The sequence below is a fragment of the Cnephaeus nilssonii genome (assembly GCF_951640355.1).
Source record: "Cnephaeus nilssonii genome assembly, chromosome: 14".
NCBI classification, from domain to species: domain Eukaryota; kingdom Metazoa; phylum Chordata; class Mammalia; order Chiroptera; family Vespertilionidae; genus Cnephaeus; species Cnephaeus nilssonii.
In genome coordinates this window covers 18871392-18889445 of record NC_137085.1, presented here as the reverse complement: position 1 = coordinate 18889445, position 18054 = coordinate 18871392, and the positions used below count along the sequence as shown (strand labels likewise).

The 18054-nt window shown below is 46.7% G+C and overlaps 1 protein-coding gene across 6 annotated transcripts in view; it reads left to right on the top strand.

The window, feature by feature from the left end:
- PALM2AKAP2 (PALM2 and AKAP2 fusion) overlaps positions 1 to 18054 on the top strand; it is a 445326-nt gene that overhangs the window by 334520 nt on the left and 92752 nt on the right. Inside the window, exon 1 of one of the 6 annotated variants that reach the window (XM_079790542.1) lies at positions 16973 to 17156. The exons of the other annotated variants lie outside the window; for them this stretch is intronic. The gene's annotated coding sequence lies outside the window, so the exon portion shown is untranslated. Of the gene's footprint in view, positions 1 to 16972; positions 17157 to 18054 lie in introns of those variants that run through there. 6 annotated transcript variants of the gene reach the window in all.

Genomic DNA, 18054 nt, shown 5'->3' with positions numbered 1-18054 from the left:
GTCAAGGCAAGCTTTACATACGAGTAGGATTCCCAAATCAAGTTACTGGTAAGCTGCTGCGTGCTAAAGGAATTTGCCGGTCACCGAGCTTCCTTTCTTCTGGGGAGTGTTGAACTGCCCAGTGCCAACATCCTGGAAGTGTCTTGGTTTTATTCACCTGTGTGGCTCTGCATTGTTTTCTTAGATTTCCTTTATTTGATGACTGTTCAAAACTACATCAATCTATGTGTGGGCGAAGAGGGGCCACATACTAAACCTGACAAGCTCAGGGGAGGCCTGTGTGAAGGCCTTGCAAACTCAAAGACCTAAAGGAGCCACAAAGGATGGTCTGAAATTAAAAGTTTTTAACTAAAAGCAGTTTATGGTGTGTAGCCATGTCCTAGGTTGGTATCTTTCCTGACAAAGGTCAATCTTTACCTTAACTGAGCTTGTCTGTTATACTTTTGCATCTACGATAACATATCTTTGGAATGTCAAAGTAATTTTCCTTTTTTCGGACCCCTCAAAGCTCCTGTGGAGACCACAAATCCCCTCATTGTTATTGAGTTAATTGTTGACTGTCATCTATCCTATACCCACCTAAATAAAAGAAGTATGTGACTTTCTCCCACCTCCCTAATCTATCACCAGTGGATTTCAAGTAACCCACTTAAGTCTCCCATTTTGGTTGTAATGTTTAAAACAAGGAGCAAAACTGCCTTTCTCAGAGCACTATCTCAATCCATTGAGATTTTTGCTTCCTGGCAGTTGTCGACAGTTTGGCTCAAATAAACTCACAAAAATTCTCTATGGGTTTGAATGTTTCTTACATTGACACATGTTAAACCTACATCAATGTATGTTAAAGAAATATCTCCTGGGTAGAAATTATGTGATTTGGCTGCTATTTTAATCAAATACACCAACTACATCCCAAATGTTATCTTTACCTTGCCCTTTTATCTTATACTAGAGGCCCAGTGCATGATTGAATCATGCACATGTAGGGTCCCCTACACGATTTCGCTTTCAATCACGGGGGAGCTGGGTGCCTGAGCGGACAGGCACCCAGCTCCCACGCTTTTGATGGTCCGCGGCGGGACGTGAGCTCGCTGCCCCAGAGGCCCCTTCTGTTCTGCAGCACAGCCATGGCACAGACGCTGAGCTCGAGCCGCCGCTGGCAACGCGAGCTCAGTGTCCTGCTGGCCCAATCAGCCACCCCGGCCACCCCGAGTCCCGCCCCCCGCGCCTCCTGGCCAATCATGGGCATAGCGAAGGTACGGTCAATTTGCATATTTGTCTATTATTAGGTAGGATAAAGAGACTAAAAACTAAGTATTAGCAAAAAGAAGCACAGAAAATTCTAGTACACTAGAACTTTTCTCTGAAAGAAGCCTTGTACTTATTTACATTGTTAAAACATAAACTGAGGCATACTGAATATTTTCAGAGTTTGAGGGGGGATGTGAAAACTTTTTATTTCCAAAAATTCTTCACATTCTGAGTTACCCAATCTCTTTTTCTCCCACCTTCCAGGAAAGGGTATTTAGTACATAGGGGTACAGGCATAGTGAATTCTGTTTGCTGTGGAGGCCATGGAGATGTCTTCTGTGGAGGTCGCTTTTCCAAAGTCAGCATAGAAGCTGGAAATGAAGTGTCATCAAATGACCCTCAAAGATCCTTCCAGACTTGATGCCCTTGGCAATGCAGAGCCAGTTTGGAGACCTGCAGGCCAGTTTTTGTATTTTAGCAGCAACCTCCTATCCGCTCCTATCCAACCCCCTCAATTTTGCGTGAATCCTGACCCTTCTTGCTTTTGCTTTTCTTAACGTCCTTCCATTAAGAAGCAGTATGTTGGTGGGGAGACATGTAGAGAGAAAATGCAGAGTGAAGGGAGGCTGCAGTTATGATGGATGGTTGCAGCTTAAAGCCTATTGGGCTGTTTGTGATTGGTTGTCCTTAGTGCTTTGATTTCCTACCCTGCAGGCGTTTATAGGCTCAGATTTGGCTTGTTTATTTAGGTCATCCTGGCCTTAGAGCCACCTTTTCTAATGGCCTCCTTGCTTAATTAGTCTAAGCACATATATAACATTTCTCACTTGAATATAGGCAAGAGACGAGATGGGTACCATTGAGGCAAGTGGGAGATTCTGGCTGTAAAACCATTTAAAAGGGACACGTTTCCTAATCAGGGACGTGGACAAGCGACATTAAAAAGGCTGTTGCGTGTCTCTATGTGAAACTTACTGCTGGGACAGAGATTGTTCTTCCGGGAGGGCAGATGTTCTCATTACACAAGGGAGAAAGCACTCAGACTCTTCCGGCGTGAATAGAGGCCACAGGTTACAGCTTTCTTTGGAGGCTGCTTTTAAAACACCATCCTGCTGAGGGACTTTTGCTGCCAGCAATGCTGAGCCAGTTGCCCTTTGTCTTCAATGATGATGATATTGAGAATTGTTTTGTGCAGGGGCTCTGGACAACAAGACGCATTTAGGACAAAAGTCCTTTCTACGTTGAGTACATACATAAAGATTGCTCTAAATTTGCTTCCTTGCCAAAGGAAATACTTTATTGTAGATCTTTAAAAAAATCATTGAAACTAGAATAGTGGATCTCAGAGGGGGTTGGCAGTACGTACCAGGACTATTTGGGTAAATTTTCACAGTCCCCTTCTTTGAGAATCACTGTCTTGAATTTTCTTAAAATATGTTTTTATTGACTTGAGAGAGAGAGAGGAAGGGTGAGGAAGAGACAGAGAGGAAAACATTGAACGGCTGCCTCCTACACTCTCCCTACTGGGAATGGAGCCCACAACCCAGGTATGTGCCCTGACTGGGAATCAAATCAAAGCCCTCTCGGGGCAATGCTCAGCCAACTGAGTCACACCAGCCAGGGCCTAAATTATTTTAAAATATGCATTTTACATTATGACGTGGTAATGGAGGTGAAAAGCCCTGCTGTAAATTGTAATATGCTGCATCAATATTGGTTATTATTATTCCTTTGGGTTACTCCCTACATGTCAAATAAAATAAAAGTCAAATAAATAGAGTCACAACCATTGACAGCTCTCAGTGGTCTATGAATAGATAAGGAATATTCCTGATGAATGAACAATGTCAAGCACCTTCTTCTTTGCCACTTTGTTTCGGCACCATGTTCTCCTGCCAACAATAATAGCTCATGCTGACTGAGCATTTGCTAGGAGCGGAGTACTGCGCTAGGCACTTACATGTACCATCTCATATGATCCTCCAAACAACCCTGAGCGGAGTAACTGGCATTAATCCCATTTTACAGGAGTGGTGAGAAAAATGGTCAAGTTAAGTAACTCATCAAACATCTCAGAGTGAGCCCATGAACCCAGGTAGAAGACACTTTTTGACCTCTCTCTTTGAATACTAACGAAGGCAAATTAATTTTACTATTAGTTAAAGCAGAAGAAGCCCAAAGATGGGGCCGGAGTGGCTTTGAATTGTAGATAAACAGTAAATAATTTTTTTAATATTAGTATGTTTCAGATATTGCATGGAGTGAGGTCCCTCGGGGATTTTGTCTGTTTTTGCATATGTCCCAAAATAGATGTCATCCTTCCAGATTCATCGGGTGTATACACACAACATCCTGTTTTTCTAATGGCACAGGTGCTGCCTTGAGATGCGGCGATAATATCTAATGCCATCCTATTTTGTACGGCAGCTTTCCTCATTGAAGGCATTTCAGTGTTTATTAGAGTTCAGCTCTGATGACTGTCATGGAGAGCTTGTTAAGTGAACTTCGTTAGAGCTTCGATATGAGCAATCACATCTTCAATTCCTAAGGAGGGTGCAAAAATAGCTGCTAAGTGATCATGCCAATGAAAAACACGATTTCATAAAAGGGAGGTGAGCAGCAGAGGCGACTGAAGGACAGATATGACCTTGAGCCCACAGACACCCAGTAGTACCTCTTCCTATGCAACCTGGGGGTAGTAGCCAAGTCCAGAGACTGGTACCACACATAGCCACTGTGTTCCATTAGGGGCTGCAGTAAATGCCAGTCTTCTTTCCCAGTCTGTTCTAACCAATCAGAACTTTTTAAAGTTATAAAGGCATTGCATGGTTGGTTAGCTATTTCCCCTAACATTCTGGTACTGTTAGGAAGCGCTAGTAGAGAATGCTTTCTTCGTTCCCAACATACAGGAGCTGAAGAGCTTAAGTATCCATATCTAGGATTCACCATATGAACCCACCCCAGATTTGTACATGTTGTCCAGCTGCTCTGGGGGTTTTGACAGGATCCTCGCTATTTGCAGTCCCCAAGGCTGCGTGAACAGTGCCATCACAGGACAAGGAGGAACCGTGACCATGATATTGTAATTAGGCCATTTGTCAGTGTTTGTAATGTAATACCAGCTGAACTTAAAGTTGAACTTGGTGTGTGTGGTGGGTGTTCTAGAATCAATTTTGCTAAGGCCCCCCATTCAGTACCTTGAAGAGGAGAGCCTCGCTTTTAATCTCCGAGTAGCCCTATCCCATTTTAGGTCCTGTTGGTGTTATAGCAACAGATTGCTGTTTTTCCAATAGCCAATTGATCTTATTGGCAGTCTTTTTTCCAGGGTCTAGGTTTTTTGCAACAATTGCAAATTCCAGTTTTCCGGTTGTTAGAAAACCCTTTCTGATTTTTAGTTCCCATGGGTATGTTCACTGTAATTGTAAACTCATGACTTGAGTTGCTTTAAGTCAATAATTCAGAGCCTGGTTCGTTTTCCTTTTGTTATTTTTCTCTGTTGTTTTGGATAATTGACTGGCCAGATTAACTAAATCATGAGTATCCATAGTGGCCCAATTAAGTAGGTTTCTTTTTACTAGAGCACTAGGTTCATCGTCTAATCCGTTTGAAAATGTAGTAAAAGTTTCCTCTCTCTTGACATTCTCAATGCCTGCAAACTGTAAGAATGTCTTTTCTTAATGACTGTAGTGATCAGCAACAGTTTCATCTTGTCTTTGAACACATTGCTCAGTTTTCCTCCAATCAATATTCTTTGGAAAGAATACAGCTCTTTAGCCAAATTTTGAGCTGTCATTTTGTGTGCTGTGCACTGCTCGGGTAAATCTGCTAATGGTTCTTTCCAGTCGGCTAGTTCCATCCATTTCTTTTCATTGCCTTCCCCTGCCAGTATGGATTAGCTGATAAAATCTGAATAACCAAGTTCATAGGTTTGCAGAATTAATCAAGATTCATTTGAAATTCAAGAGGATTATGGGTAGGGCTTGGGAAGTCTTTTTTTTTTTTAATTAAAAATTTTTTCATCCTGGCTGGTGTTTCCCAGTGGTTAGAGCATTGACCCACACACCGAAGGATCTTGGGTTCAATTTCTGTTCAAGGGCATGTACCTGGGGTTGCAGGTTCAATTCCCAGCCCTGGTCAGGTGCGTGCAGTAGGCAACCAATTGATGTGTTTCTCTCACATCAATGTTTCTCTTTCTCCCTTTTTCCCTCCCTCCCTCCCTCCCTTCCTCCCTCCCTTCTTCCCTTCCACTGACTCTAAAAATCAATGGAAAAAATACCCTCAGGTGAGGGATAATAAAAAAATTCTTTTTTAATTACACTTTACATTCAATATTATTTTATATTAGTTTCTGGTGTACAGCAGAGTGGTTAGACAATCAGGAAGGCTATTGTTGTCAGCTTGATTTCATTTTCTGCAGATAGCTTCATCATCCCAATTTTTAAAATGTTGATGAATTTTTGTGTGTGCTTTTACCAACTCTTTGACTTGGTAAAAATCACCTCTCTCTGAGGGGTCACCTCCTGAAATAGAGGACACTGGCCTGGATACTCCCAGCAAATTGTGACATATTCACAAGTATTTCCTGGGTATACCAGTACGTTTCCTCCTGTGCATATTTCTAGAGTTCCAGTGGGAGGAGCACATAATGTAATGATGATAAAGCTCTAGAAATAGTCTTTGTCCATGCACGTCAGATAAGTCTGTGTTCTTATGAGATAATGCCCCAGTCTAATTACCTTTGAAACAGAGCTTACTTGCAAATACCAAAGTCTGTGACTTCCCACAGAATGAAGGCAACCAAACCAAACATGGAGCCCATTGGCAGAACCCATTGGTCTTTGGTGCTCTTGGAAGGTTGCCAGTCTGCTTCCCACTGAGGCAGAGGTTTGCCTGTCCAGTTATTTTATGAGTAAATTATTATCAATGTCCAGGAGGGTTGGAATGGGCACACGTTATTCCTAAAATAACTTGTGGTCATTTACAGTAAGCCTTATCCTTCTGAAACAAGCCAGGTATCACAGAAGTCTCATAAATCTTGAGTATAATTCTTAAGAATATCTGTTGGATTCATAAGCAGACAGGTCTCTAAGCACTGAAGATAGTTTCAGTGAGCATCTATTGCGCCTCTTGATAAATTATCAGATACCTTGCTTTTCCATCTCTTTTCTGTATCCATCCTCCTTGGTTTCTCTGTGCAGTGAAAACATGTAGTGAACATGGTGAAAATCATGACACACGTGTAAACTGTGCATACTAGTAAAAAAGAGAAAACGTGCTCAGACAAGATGATTGATTCATGGGCTAGGGGAGAACAGGCTGTCACACTAATAGATGTTCACACCAAGAGCTGGGCTATTTGAGGCCACTTGAGCTTATTACCATTGTTAACAGTGGCTTCTTACTCAGAAATGAGCAATGGAGATGTGACATTTATCTTAGCTCGGCATTCTCACGTCTGTTTTTGAAAAAGAAAAAGGTATCGGCAATTCCAATCCGCACTCTCTTTCCCGAAGGGATCTGTACAAGGAAGCAGGACACGGAATCAGTCGCCATACACTCCCTATGCGCAGAGACTGTGCGTTTAGATATCTAACATGATGCATTTTAGTCTAGAAAAAAATGAATAAGGAGAATAATAGGTACCATTCATTGAAAATGTTCTGTGTGTCAAGCATTGCCCTGGGTGCTTAAGGCATTGTATTAATTAATTCTTATCACAACCCTAAGAGATGGGTACTATGAGTATTTGCAATATAAAGAGGAAGAAAAGGTACAGAGAGACTAAGTAACTTGTCCAAAGACACACAGCAAGGAGACTCAGAACCCAGGTCTAAGCAGGCAGCCCTTGCCTTCATGACTTTGCCTGGTAGGACAAAATGATGATGTTCATATGCAAACATATAAAGTAGGACTCACAGCTCCCGATCAATAAGGAAGCTTTTGGGTAATTCTGTTTGTGTTTGCTCTTCAGATGCAGAGCTGGAGCTGACCTGGGGGGATAGAACTAGGTTTTTGTCCCAGGGGTTTGGCTGTTTGTCAGGCTTGCCCTTGGCTCTACATCCTATCAGCATTCTGAGGACATTTCTCATTATCATTCACTGCAGTGATTTATGAATCTGATGAAACAGAGCTGCCGCTTCGGTAAATAAGGAAAGCTGCACCTACAATGAATAAGTAGACCTTCCTAATAAATACAGCACACAGATGTCCTGCGGTATTCATTAAGAAACCACTATACCCACCAGGCAGGAGCTTGGGGCATTTTCTTCTTTTAGTTTTTCCTAAGATATCTGCATATCAATGTTTTACAGGATTTGTTAACTTCCGGGTTTAAAAAAATCAACTTGCTGAATGTTGCGTTGCATGTTCTTATAGGTGGCATACCATATCTAAACAGGTTCAAATTTTGAGAATGATTTTTCAAATTAATGTCAAATTCTTTGGAAAATTTGAAAATATAAACTTATTTAAATTGAGAAATAGGCAAATATTCGACCACTGGGTCATTTTAAATTACTCTTAATGTGCTTTAAATATGTTTGTTCTTGAAAAAAAAATCCAAATATGAAAAAAATGTTCAAGTTTATATTAAGTTTATCCCATGAGTGACATAGGAAAATCCCTCTTAAGAGAAATGAAATTGCAAAAGAGATATAGAACCCTTTTCTTTTTCAAATAAAAAAATGCATCCTGTTTCTAAGCATGTTTTTAAAATTGTATTTGAAAATTGACTAAAATAAACCTTTTTTGCCCCAGCCTGGTATTCAGTTGGTTAGAGCATAGTCATGATATGCCAGGGTTTTAAGTTTGATCCCCTGTCAGGGCACATACAAGAAACAAACAATGAATGCATGAATAAGTAGAACAACAAATTGATATCTCTCTCTCTCTCTCTCTCTCTCTCTCTCTCTCTCTCTCTCTCTCCCTCCCTCCCTTTCCTTTCTCTCTAAAATCCATTAAAATTTTTTTTAAAAATAAAATAAACCTTTTTCTCATATGGATTTTATCAAACTTACCTATTCTGTAATAGTTGTTGACCCACCATTCCTCTTCTCCTCTTTCACCCTTCTTCTCCCCTTTCTCCTCTTTCACCCTTCTTCTTCCCTTTCTCCTTCCTTCCTTCCTCCCTCCCTCCTTCCCTTCCTTCCTTCCTTCCTTCCTTCCTTCCTTCCTTCCTTCCTTCCTTCCTTCCTTCTTTCCTTCCTTCCTTCCTTCCTCATTTCCTCTCTCTCTTCCTTCTTTGCTTCTTCTTTCCTTTCCTTGTTTGTTTCCTCTCTTCCTCCCTTTCTTGGTGGGGTGACCACGGGGATTGTGGGACTCTTAAATCAGGAAATACAGGGAAGTTGAGTGTGTGTTTGTGTGTTGGCGGGGGTCGGTTGGTTAAAATATGTGGGTTTGATGGATATTCCAAGGAAGATGCTGAGTTCCAGGTAGGACTTCAGGATGCACCGAGTACCTCTGTGTAAGGAAGGGTCAGGATAATGGGGATAGGGGGAAGAAGATTGTGGGTGGGCCCTGGGGAACGGCTAAGGAAAGGCCTTGAAGGCGGCAGGAGTTGGATGGGGATGACTGATGAGGAAGAGTTGCTAGGTAAAGAGCAGAGTGTGAGCTGAGGAGTTAAGAGCTGGTGGATTCAGGGCAAACTGAGTGATCCCAGGACAGATGAAAGCAATGGGTGGAGCTAAGCTAGAAGAAGAGGGAGCAGGGGGCAGGTGGTGGGGGCACTGATTCTGCTCATTTCACCTGCGGGGCTCCTCCCTGGGAGACGATGGCCCTACCTTGTAGGACCCACGCCTTCCATAAGTGCCTGCAAGGGGCCTCCTTCAGGAAGTGGCCACAAATTGTAGCACATAGGGACGTCAACATGGAGCCTTCTCTCCCCCTCTCTGATAATTCAGGTCCACAGCAACCTCTTCTGTCTGCAGAGTAGTCCAGCATATTGAGAATGGATGGGAGGCTTTAATAAGATTCAAAGCAAAACGATGGGCAAGAAGACTAAGAGAAAAAAGTATTTCTAGGATACTGTGATAGAGCTGATAGACATGAAACCGTGCCAAGAGCACAGCCATCCCGGGTGTCTGGGCCGCCAATAATGATGGTAGCCACTGCTTTTGCACTTGTCTGGCCTTATTGCCAAGATTATTAGAAGTAGGTCATAGATAGGACTCTGGCCTTACAACCAAATGAACCAGGGCTTCCTCTCACCATCCCATGTTATTGTTGTTTATTGTTTCCTTAGAAATAATAATCATACCAAAGAGCCCTGGCTGGTGTGGCTCAGTTGGTTGAGTGTATTCCCATTCACCAAGAGGTCACTGGTTGGATTCCAAGTCAGGGCGCATGCCCGGGTTTCAGGCTTGATCCCCAGTGGGGGGCATGCAGGTGGCAGCCGATCAATGATTCTCTCACATATTGATGTTTCTCTCTCTCTCTTCCTTTCCCTTCCTCTCTGAAATCAATAAAAATATATATTTAAAAAATTAGCATTGAGCAGGGAGTGTGGGGGCCTGGGTTTGAGTCCTGACTTTGACCCCTTCTTGCTGGGCAGTTCCACACAAGTCCTGTCCACCCCCTCCCCGCCCTCCCCCTTAGGATTCACTTGCTTCACTAATAACAACTGACATCGAACTCGTGCCTTGTGGCTGGCCCTGAGCTTACAGCTTTGCAAGGATGATCTCATTAGGCTCCCAACAATCTTATCTGATAGGTGTGCCCATGCTCTGCCTTTTACCGATGAGGATTCTGAGAGATGGAGAGGCTGAGCAGCTCTCCAAGTTCACACAGCTACTCAGAGACAGATCAGGATTCGAACCCAGGCCTTTGGCTCCAGACCCTGTTTTTCACTGATACTTTGCTCTACTGTAAAATGAGGAAAGTGGCTTAGGTGACAGGTAATTTTCCTCCTTGCTCTAATTCTCATGTCTCTGACACTTTGATATGCCCTTACCTATCCCAAGCGGGTAAAGAAAATGCCGGATGTAAAACAGGAGCAGCGGCAGCTACCTTGTATCTAAATGAACACCTCTCCTCTTGGTACTTGCCTATCTTATCTCAACCAGCCTATGAATTACTTAGCAGTCCGGCCCTCGGGCTCCTCAGAGCCTGAGTCCTTTACAGCAGGCACAAACTGTGTCTGAGACCTGGCAGCTTTACTCACCTATGCTCTCTGGCTTCTTAAGGTATTTGTGATTGTAATGCCTGCTGGTAAAATTAACTGCACAGTGGTCTAAAAAGAAAAGGGAAGAAGGTGGGAGAGGAGGGAGGGTGGTGGAAGGAAGGAGGACAGAAGGAAGGAAGGAAACAAGGAAAGAGGGAAGGGAGGAAGGGAGAAAGGGAGGGAGGGAGGGAGGGAAGGAGGAAGGGAGGAAGGAAGGGAGGGAGGGAGGGAAGGGGAGGAGGGAGGGAGGGAATGAGGGAGGGAGGGAAAGAAGGCAAGGAGAAGAAAGGAGAAGGGAGAAGAGGAGGAGAGAAGAGGAGAGGGAGAGGAAAAGGGAGCTGGAGAGAAGGCTAAGGTATTTATTTTTTAAAATTATCATTGATTTCAGAACAGAAGGAAGAGGGAGAGAGAGATAGAAACATCAATGATGAGAGAGAATCGTTGATCAGCTGCCTTCTGCATGCCCCCCACTGGGGATTGAGCCTGAAACCTGGGCATGTGCCCTGACTGTGATCTCCTGGTTCATAGGTTGAAGGTCAACCAGACACTCAACCACTGACCCATGCCGGCTGGGTGCAAAGGTAATTACTGAAGGAATTGGAGCATCTTCACAGATTATGTAGATAGGTCTGCTTTAGTTGACTTTATCACAAGCTATTGTGGTTTCTAAAGGGATTTTACTTTGGCCAAGGTCCCATTTCAAGAGGTTTTAATATGCTGTAGAAGAAGCTATTAACATTCTTCATATTTAAATGATCTTAATACTTCATCATCTTAGTGGTTACTTAGGTAAGTAATTATCTTACTTTGTGTATACAAACTTTTAAATGTCTTCTTAGTATTTCTCCATCATATTTAATGAGCGTACATTAATGTTAGGGTATGTAATTATGTTCAACATTGTAGAAGGAAAAAGCCTGTTTTCTCAGTGGGTAGCTGAGGAGTAAGTCAGAGAGAACTGCAAAGGCTACCTCTATGATAATCAGAATTATTACAATTTTAAATGTCAAGATTTGACCCCTCCCCCACCCCTCATATTACTGAAAATCCTTAGGATTCTTTCCATAAATTAACAGCCTGTACTTAAAAGTTCTGAGGGAAACACTTGGGAATTACTGGAAAAAACGTTACAGTCCCATTTTTTTAAGACTAAAAAATAATTCTTAGCTTACCTAAAAATTGACATGGGATTAAGCATCATTGGAAAGCAAGGTGGTTTTGCATTTAAAGCACAGATCCTGAATGAGAAGCAAATTCACCGTGTCTACCCAGAGAACCGTCCCGGGCCTCGGGCGCAGCTTCCCAGCTTTCTATCTGTGATCAGCTGTGTACATTCCACGTATAGTTGGCATATTTGAGTTCAGGGCTGTATGTAAGAAGTACCTTGTTTTATGCTGTGTCTTGGTTAGGCCATGAGCTCCAGAGTATTTACTGGACTTTTTAAATGCTTCAGTTGATGAATGAGATAAACAAAGACCCTGGGCCTCGGAGGGCTTTGTTTCTGTTAATTATCAAAGAAATGTGTACTTGAGGATATTCCTGTCGTGAGCACATGAGCTTCGCGGCCTCTGGAACCGCGATGTGGGACCCACGGTAGTCCCCTGTGGTCTTGCTTCCCTCACCAGGGCTGCCCTCTGCCCTCCCTCGCTTTCCCACCCTTCTCTTCCCCTCCACAAATAGCCTCTTCTTCCATCCTGTCCAGCACGGGGCTTCCCAAGTTGCTGTTTTTTTGTGGAAGATTTGAGCGTGGAATAATGTATGGCTTTCTCTTTATAAAGGTACCACTAAATGCATATTACAATGGGCAGTCTGGATGACATAATGCCACCTTGACAACGGAGAGAAGGCATGGCCCGGTGATAACGTGGGACAGAATGAAAGCCATCAGATGCGCAAATGTGGCTTGGGTTTGGGAACGTTTTGTTGCCGTGTTTGTAAAGGTCTTTTGAAGAAAGAGGCCCAAGAGGCTGGGGTGAACGTCATCAGGTCACCGTTTCCTTATGTTAGAGGGTTTGGCAAAGGAAAGGCCAAGTGTGAGGATGCAGGGAAAGGAAATAAATGGGGAAGAGGCAGGAAAGGAGCTCACACGGGCACCGGAAGCTGGAGACCCTGGGGAGGAAATGAAGGAAAGGCAGGCACCACAAACTAGGCCAAGGGCAGGAGTAAACACAGTCCAAGAGCCAAGGGTTCTCAGATGACAGGGTCTCTGTCTCTCCATAAGCTACTGGTTGGTTTGTTTTTATTAGGAAGTTGGCAATTTTCTTACTAATTTGTAAGAACTCTGCTTATGAGAGATGGCAACCCATTGTCCTGTCTGCTGCAAATATTTCCCCTCGCTTGTTTCTTCTCTCAGATTTTCAGTCCTGCATCTAGTCCCATGGGGATGCCCTTGGGATTGGGGTTGTTTCTAACTTTCCAGTGACCACACCTGGTGCTGAGTGGGGAAGCCCTACAGATTCAGGGTTTGACGTGGACCAGCCCTTTTGGTGTTTTGCTTGCTGTTCCCTCTTATTCTGTCCCCTCACCTCCCCAACCAACCTTCATTTTCTGCGGGAGACCTTTAGCCCTTGAGGATCACACCCAGCCGGTGTTTTTGTTCTGTCTCCTTGCTAAAGGTCAAAGTGGCAAATTCTCTTTCAGGATGCCAGGCTTGGCCCTTCCTCTGGGTTTTCAGATCAGCTCTCTGAGCCACTCACAGGCTTATTTTCAGCATCTACTCTTCTTCTAAGCTTGGGGGCATGCGGGTACTGTTGGACCATTATTTGCCAGATTTTTTTTTTTTTTTTCCAGGTTGGGGAGAAGAGACTTTGTCAATCTGTGTCTAGGCTGATTCCTTTCCCAGAAACATAAACTTCACTTTTGGTGTTTCTCTAGTAACTAACTGTATTCTATTTTCCGGGCCTCCCAGAAGCCACTCCTGCTCAGGGCATGGCTTAAAGTGGGCCAGCAGCGTGGCAGCGACAACATGAGCAAAATGTACACTTAGGCCGTGGTGAGAGAAATCCATTCTCCTCTCTGGCCAAGCAAAATTCCCACAGAAGGTTTTGTGTCCTGAATGGTATAGGGCCTTTGAGAACATTCAATATTTACAAATCCCAGCTATGTTTCTTTCACAGAATTCGTAGCCCTTTATTTGCTTCAAATGTGCTTCTAAAGTGCATTTAGGAGACTAAATGCTTCTTTCATGAAATATTCTTGGGTCTAATAACTGTTACCATGTTAAAGGACTATGATGTGGTGAACCCATAGCATGCACGGGGTAGTACAGCCAGCCTTTCCCATCTGCAGCGTGTCTCCCTCCATCATGATCTAAGAATCACCTGGGAGCCCTTACAATCCAGTTTCCCTGGCCCTGCCCCCAGAGATTCTGACTCAGTAGGTAAAGGTGGAGCCCAGGAATCTGCATTCTTAGTAATCACAGAGGTGGCTCTCATATCTGTGGTTCTTAATGCTGGCTTTGAGTCCAGAGCAGGAAAGCTCAACCTTAGCACCTTGACATTTGGGATGCGGTAATTCTTAGTTGTTGTTGTTGTTGTTGTTGTTGTGTGTGTGTGGGGGGGGGGGGGGGGTTGGGGGGCAGGCCAGTCCTGGATACTTTAGGATGTTTAGCAACATCCTGGCCTCTGTCTATTAGATGCAGTAGTACCCTCCCTCCACCATGTGAAACATGTCTCCAGACATTGCCAAAATGCCCCCGGGGGGGGGGGGGGGTGGTGCAAATCACCCTCAATTGAGAATCGTGGACCTAGGGGAGAATAAAATGAGAAAATGTTAATTGAAAACAGTTTTTACTTTTGAATGCAGACATTCATACCCTGGCATTGATTTCATTGAACAAATGAAAAATTTCTGAGCACCTGGCATGTACTAAGCCTTTTATGTAAAAACTAGAGGCCCAGTGCACGAATTCGTGCATGGGTGGGGTCCGGCCAGCCCGGCCCTGATCGGCGGATTGGGGCCGGGCCTGTCAGGAGGAGGAGACAGCAGGAGGTTGGCTGGCTGGCCCGCCCCCAAATGGGGCTATGGAAGGGGCTGGGGGAGGTTGGCCAGCCAGCCCCGCCCCTCATTGGTGGTGGAGGGCTATTGGGAGTGGAGGTGGTGGGGGGAGAGGCCACGGGCCGATCGGGGTGGTGGGGGCTGATCAGGGGTGGGGCCAGCTGTGGGGAGGGCTATTGGTGGTGGGCTGGCCGGCCCTGCCCCGAATGGAGTCGGGGGGGGGGGGGGAACCACTTGGGGGCCAGCAGCCTGGGGGAGGAGCCATGGGCGGTTGGCCATCTGGCCCTGCCCCTGATCAGAGTTGGGGGGCCGATTGGGGGTGGAGCTGGCTGGGGGGAGGGGCCGCGGGCCGATCAGGGTGGTGGGGGCCCATCAGTGGCAGGACCAGTCACTATGACGCCCACTGCAGCCAGCGAACTGGCCCAATCGGGGGGGTGGGGCTGGCCGGCCAACCTCCTGCAGTGGAGGGGCTGCCAGCCCCACCCCCCGATTGGGCCAGTTCGCTGGCTGCAGTGGGCGTCATAGTGACTGGTCGTTCCGGTCACTGGCTTTTTATATATATAGATGTTTGATTTAATCATGGCTACCTCTTTAGTATCTTATAAGATGGAAGAAAAGGAAATGCTCTTGTAAATTAATATGTATTAAACAGGCACTTTTCCTAAATTAATATTCCCAATTGTTGTCTATAGGACATACCAGAATATTAAAATTAATATTAACAGACAACATTAACATTAAACCAATATTACATTAATATTAATTAACATTGATATTGCTTTAGGAAAGGACTAATTCAGAATAAAGCCAGTATAAATTGCTGTACTTTTTCTAAGAAAACAAATTTGATTTGTAAACTTTATCCTTATTCAAATTTAGGAACACATGAAGAGAGAGTGATGCTACACCTGTGAAAATACCGTTTATGAAATCTCCCCTCTGCGATCATGTTAGACTCTTTCCTTGGCGAGTTTATAGTCCATGTAAATAAATAACTGTACCCCAAAACATGCTCATTTCAATGTGAGTTTTTCACATGATAGTAAAATGTGAAAAATAGATCAAGACGCAGGGCCCCCAAATATTTCACTCCTTAAGTCAATGACATGAGAAGTGGAAGGAAGGAAAGGAGAGGACAGGAAAAGGAATTGATTGAGGCCCAAACCGATTGATGTCATCTCCAACCACGGGTCAGTAAAGCCTATTGTAATTCAAGAATGTGAGAGACAAACACACAGAAAGCCTGGTGAAATAATTCCTAAATGCCAAGAAAAAGGAGCCTATTGACATGCAGGAGCCCAGAGGAGAGCAGCGGATGTCTCCATTGAAGACTCTGTTCTTCCCCGAGCAAAGGTGTGAACAAAGAAGGCTTTTCTCCCGAGGGTGCTCTCTTCCATGTGTCAGGAGGGTGGGCAGGCTTTCTGGGCAGTTTGTACCGGAACTCAAGGACCTGCGCAGACGAGGAAAGAAGTCCCAGACCGCCGCAGCTTTCGTTCCCTTTTGAGTTTGGCACGTGGAACTGGCTCTCAGGACAGAACCCCAGGACCTTCCCCAGCAGGTCCTTGCGAGGCTGGAGAGAGAGCATCCCTGGGGACATGAAAACCCCCATCTCTTGCCTAGTGGCAAGTTAAAGCCAATAAATCTGACTTTATATTCTTTCCCCCTGCAGAGAATGTGCACAGTGAAGATAACCGCTTGCTTTTTAAATGCTGTCTTCTGAGTAGGGATTTTGTGTGTGTGCGTCCTCTCAGGATTTCTAGACGGTCCGTGTTCCTAGGGTCATTAGCATTATTTAAATATTCATGGCGGGGGAGGGGATCACAGACTGAAATTTCAGACCGCTCGGGAGGGACGGCTGGCTGGCCACCCACCAGATCGGGCCCCAGGCTGTGTATCAGCTGCCTCCCGCCCCAGCGCTGGCTTTGTGAACACGGGCGTTTGGACCCTGGGCCGCCGGCGGCCCCCATGGGCGGGGCAGCATGAAGCATCCCTGCCCACACCTCAGCCTCGGGGGGCGAGAGGGGGCCTCAGGGAGGGCCCCCAAACACACGGAGACCCCATCGCTGTCACAAAGAGGAGTCTCCCGACCGCTCCCAGCCGCCGCACTCCCCCGGCAGCACTTCCCCAGAGACGGTCGTGGTGCCGGGTGAGGGATGGGGACTCGCTCCGCCCTGGGGTAGGAACTCCGCAGCTCCGGGCGTTGTGAGCGCGCCCCTGCTCCCACAATTACTCATGTGCCCCGGTGCACACACCAACACGCCGACACGCTCGCCCGTGCACTAACACAGACACAGAGCCCTCTCCCCAGCTAGGAAATACCCGCTTTACGGGCCCAACCCCTCCTCTCCTGGCTCCTCCCCTTCTCCGTGTCCCCCTCTCATCCTCCCCCCGTCCCATCCCATCCCTCGGTTCTATCCATTCATTCGTTTCTGGGTTTGTGCGTAGATTCCGTCCAGGCCGCAGAGTTTAGGGTGGGTGGACCGGTGGGGTCTGGGCCGGCGGAGGGGCGAGCCTCCGGTTCCGGGCGCCCGGAGGGGGCGGGGAAGGGGCGGGCCCCGGGAGCCGGCGGGCGGCGCTCCCAGCCCTCCAGTTCTCCCTGCGGCCACGGCTCTCGACAGATGCTCTAGCCCCAGCCCCGGGGCTGCCGCACGCTTTCCTCCGGAGACTCCCCGACGCCCCCAGGAGGAGGCAGGGGCCGCGCCGCGCGGGAGCGGAGCCCCAGGACTGCGCCCCCGGCATTCGGCGTCCAGAGGTGGGTGTCCAAGCGGTCGGTCCTGCGGCCCCGCATACCACGTCCCCGGGGCGCCCTCCAGGTGTGGGGACCCCGGGCGTTGGGGAAAGGTGGCCTGGGAGGGGCTGGTGATCTGGGGAATCCTCGGAACCACCTCGGACCTTCAAGGGGCTTTTATGGCACTTGTCTAGCGGAGCGTGGGGGGGGGGGGGGGGGGGGAGGCTGGGCTGGAAAGGGCTGTGGCCATGTGGCTTTAAATTCCTAGGTTTGGGGGAGGGCCAAGCCGTTGGCTGCTTTACTCCGTCCTTATTTACTTATATATGCTTTAAAAAATAAATTTCGGACGACTCCCCAACACACACACACACTCGACCATACAGCGAAAACATTGAGAATCCTACCGTGGTCGCTGCCTCCCCGGACCCGGGGACAGCGGTGCCCGGAGCCGCCCGTTTCAGCGCGCGTGGGAGGCGCGGGTCTTGCCTTCTTGGATGGATGGCAGCGCTGGGGGCGTTTTCGGAAGTGGGGAGCTTTGCCGAGAGACCGAGGCCGGGAGAGCCGAGTCCCCGGGCAGCCGGAGCCTCAACTCGAGAGACTGGGGTCCGGGGGGCTGAACTCGGGAGAGGACGCGGGAAAAGGGCGCAGCCCTTTTTGGCCCCGGGGATGGAGAAGGGGTCCGGGTCTGAGCTGAGCCGGGAAGTTCGGCCCAACGCCGGGATTCCAGGTGGTAGGATCTGGAGTTCTATCCTGGGTAAAGCCGGAGGGTCCGCCCGTCTCGACCCTTTCGGGGAGTGGAAGAGCTGGATAAACTGCTCTCGGAGGCGGCGCGCACCCAGGAATCGGAGATACCCGAGGCCCCGAGAAGTTCTGGAGAAACTAAATGGAGGCCGGGGGACTGGATCGACGTCCCGGGGAGTGG